Genomic DNA, 4,375 nt, shown 5'->3' on the forward strand with positions numbered 1-4,375 from the left:
TGAATTAATGGCAAATTAGTATATTCTCAATGGTTGCCTCTCATGTGTACTGAGTAACCCCAGTAAACATTCATATTCTGATTCCAGGATGAAGCTCAGCTAGAGAAATGAAAGAAATGTAATCACCCTTCTCTTCCAGTCCAGCATTCACCAACTTTATCATTGTTATCACTGCCATAATTTCTCTCTTCTTACTGCACTCTTCTTCCTACTAAACCTTTATTCCAAAGAAGCAAAATAACCTAATTACACTTACAATTATTCTACCTTATAATTAATCAAAACCATCTGTGATAGCAAGTGAAAATTTTCCATTTTCCAGTCAAATTTCTTTCCTAAAAGTGTTTGTGGGAAAACTTCAGAAGATAATCTATCACAATGAAGGTGCAGATCTCTGACTCGAGAGAAACTGCCAATGATTCAATTACCTACCACTGGATTCCTTCCATGCTACATGGGGATTATGGGAACTACGAGTGAAAATGAGATTTGGGTGGGGACAGAGCCATACACATCATCCATTAAAAAGTGAGCAAAATATATGACCAGACACTTCTCAAAAGAAGACATTCATGTGGGCCAAAAACATATGAAAAATAGTTCATCACTGGTAATTAGAGAAATGCAAATCAAAACCAAAATGAGATACCATATCACACCAGTCAGAATGGTGATTATTAAAAAGTCAAGAAACAACAGATACTGGCAAGGTTGTGGAGAAATAGGAACACTTTTACACCGTTGATGGGAATGTAAATTAGTTCAACCATTGTGGAAGACAGTGTGGCAATTCCTCAAAGACCTACAACAAGAAATACCATTTGACCCAACAATCCCATTACTGGGTATATACCCAAAGAGATATAAGTCATTCTATTATAACAATATATGCACATGCATGTTTATTGCAGCACTATTCACAGTAGCAAAGACATGGAATCAACCCAAATGCCCATGAATAATAGGATAAAGAAAACATGGTATATATAGACCATGGAATACTATGCAGCCATAAAAAAGAATGGGATTATGTGCTTTGTGGGGACATGATTGAAGCTGGAAGCCATTATCATCACCAAACTAATGCAGGAATAGAAAACGAAACACTGGACTGGGCACAGTGGCTCACACCTGTAATCCCAGCACTTTGGGAAGTTGAGGTGAGTGGATCACCTGAGGTCAGGAATTCAAGACCAGCCTGGCCAACATGAGGAAGCCCATCTCTACTAAAAATACAAAATTAGCTGGGCCTGGTGGCAGGGGCCTGTAATCTCAGCTACTCGGGAGGTTGAGGCAGAAGAATCACTTGAACCTGGGAGGTGGAGGTTGCAGTCAGTTGAGATCACACCACTGGACTTCAGCCTGGGCAATAAGAACAAAACTCTGTCTCCAAAATAAAAAAAGAAAGGAAAAGAAAGAAAAAAAAAAACAAAAACCAAACACTGCATGTTCTTACTTATAAGTGGGAGATGAACAATGGGAATACTTGGACACAGTGAGGGGAACAACATACACTGGGGCCTGTTGGGGGTGGGGGTGTGGAGGGAGTGAAGGCATTAGGAAAAATAGCTAATGCATGCTAGATTCAACATCTAGGAGACAGCCTGATAGTTGCAGCAAACCACCATAGCCCACATTTGCCTATGTAATAAACCTGCACATCCTGCACATGTACCCTGAAACTTGAAATAAAAAACCGAGATGGGTGTATCATGAAGTCAAGAGATCAAGACCATCCTGGCCATGGTGAAACCCCATCTCTACTAAAATGTGAAAAATTAGCTGGGCATGGTGGTGTTCACCTGTAGTCCCAGCTACTTAGGAGGCTGTGAGCCTAAATTGTGCGACTGCACTCCAGCGTGGTGAAAGATCAAGACTCTGTCTCAAAATAAATATTAATTAAATTTTTATTAGTAAAAAAATTAATTAAATTTTACATTACTAAACTACAGTGTACTTTATAACAGTCTTCTCATCTTTGATATTATTTAAGTGTGACCATCACTTGCCAAGAAACAACGTTGTTATTTTAATAAGTCCTATTTAAAAATGCCATACTGTAACTGATATCCCAGACCTCACTGGCTGAAAGATTACATTTACTTTTCATGACCAAAGCATGGAAGCTCAAAGCTCTGTCAGCCTGACTGCTGGCAATTAAGACACAATTTCTTGGGGTGCTTTTCTAGTGCTCCCACAAGCCTTTTAGTGGCAGGCATCAAGCAAGGTCCACTACATTCTTCCCAGTTTTATCTTCCCCAGGTGGCCACCCTTGAAACCAGTGGCAAGAGGTTTCACTATCGTCAATGGCCCAACTTGTAAGGCCCTAGGTCCAAACTAATGACCAAGGACCATCTACAGCCATACCACTCTGAATGTGCCCGGTCTCATCTGATCTTGGAAGCTAAGCAGGGTCGGGCCTGGTTAGTACTTGGATGGGAGACTGCCTGGTAATACCGGGTGCTGTAGGCTTCTGGCTCTTCCACTCCCTGACTTCTTCCCTCTTAAAAAAAAAAAAAAAGATTAAAAAAGAAAAAAAACAAAGACCAAGGGCCAAAGGTATTACATCTATATGCTTTCTCATCTTCAGAGGGCTAGAGCATTGCTGGGGTAAGGCTTCCAATTCAGAGTCCCACCTTGGCAGTGAAGTGGTTCAGCTCACAACCAGAGTCTCACTGCACCCAAAGAAATGTAAAAGCTTTGGGCTAGAATCTCATTCCCTACCCAGGATCTCACTGATTATCTCATAAACTTATGGTTCTGTAGAATTCTGGTGTTTAGGCCTCTAAGCAGAGAAGTTCAAACCCAGTTCACACTGCCAGATGGCAGAGAGTTCTTAGAGGGGATTACCTGAAAACAGTCTTGGATGGAGAGTTGCTTGCAGGAGTTTGATTAGGGAAAGCTCTTGAGAGTGGCACTGTGGAACTGTACCTGAGCCATGAGTTTCAGAGGGCAGTGAAAGATAGAAACTGTACCACAATCACAACAACCATGACCACCATCACCCACTACCTCCACCACTGACACTATCACCACCCTTTTCTGTTTCAGAAATGGCTAACCACTTAGGACCACCCCACCTTCACATGTTTACATAGGAAGACAAGACCCACCTCTATCTTTCACTTGCCCCTACAGGACTCCCGAATGATGCAGATGATTTCCTTGTCTCCTACCTCCATAAAACACGAGTCCTCCTTCTTTTGCTTTGAGAACTTTTAAAAATATAGATGCTTTAAGTTCTGTGGTACATGTGAAGAATGTGCAGGTTTGTTGCATAGTTATATACATGCCATGGTGGTTTGCTGTATCCATCACCCTGTCATCTATGTTAGGTATTTTTCCTAATGCTTTTTTTATTAATACATAGTCCCTTGTTAACTTGAACTAAGATTTGCCTAAAAGCTACCTCAATAGTATTCTAAGTTTGGTCTAAAAGTTTCACCATGTATAGGGAAATGTAACCCAGCTTGATGTGTAAACAGACTGTAACCTAAAGTGGAAGTAGTATCGTGCAACAAGTAGCCAAGTCTCAGTCAATCATAGCAGCTGAATGACCAGCCAATGAGGATGAGAGCTGCCAAAACATGACCATATAAGGTAACTCCATAGTGTAGCTAATAAGGTTATTTTTGTATGTCACTTCATTTACTCTGGGTATAAATATGACCTGCACGTGTGATAGGGTGGATGATTTTGAGCTATTTTCATTAGGGACATTAATTGACATTAAAGCCAATTAAGATTTGCAAAACTATATTTTTTGTAATTTTGTCTTTTAACATTTGCTATTTTAATACCCTGAATAAAGGCATTTTCTTAACTGCTGAGTGTATTATGTCACTGTCAAAAGACAGTCCTGTAAAGGATGAGGAATGGAGGGTTAGCAGTGGGAGATTATGACCTGCAGTCAGGTTGCAAGTAGTGCCTCATCTGATTCACTGGGGGATCCAGGGATGGGATGACCCTTTAACGTTGTTCCAAATTGAAGCAAAAATGTCCATCCTTTGTATCAGGCTGCTTGGCCTTTGTATTTCAGAGGTAGCCAGTCATTTGGTTCTTAAAAAGGAAGTATCCCAGGGCAAAGCATGTCTGGAAGGCCTATGGCAATTTCCAGCCAGGAAAGGCAGCTGGGAGGTGCCAGCAGCCAAATTCCCAGGAGATGGGGTGGCACCTGCACAGGGTATCTGAGCCTAGATATCCTCTCCATGAATTAATACTCGTGAATGTCAATGAGTAAAAAGGAAGCAAGCAAATCTGAGAAGGGGGCAAGAGAGAAGATAGAGAGGAATAATTGGGGAAAGGGGATAGTGCATCCCCCACAAAATTTTAGAGCTTTCAAGGAGTGTGTCTTCAGCTGTGGTTCACAAACTCT

General features: G+C 41.1%; 1 pseudogene; it reads left to right on the plus strand.

Moving 5' to 3' along the window:
* The first annotated feature begins 2,353 nt into the window (after positions 1-2,353).
* Positions 2,354-2,472, plus strand: LOC118150693 (5S ribosomal RNA; annotated as a pseudogene).
* The last annotated feature ends 1,903 nt before the right edge of the window (positions 2,473-4,375 follow it).

The sequence above is a fragment of the Callithrix jacchus genome, chromosome X (assembly GCF_049354715.1).
Source record: "Callithrix jacchus isolate 240 chromosome X, calJac240_pri, whole genome shotgun sequence".
Classification (NCBI taxonomy): domain Eukaryota; kingdom Metazoa; phylum Chordata; class Mammalia; order Primates; family Cebidae; genus Callithrix; species Callithrix jacchus.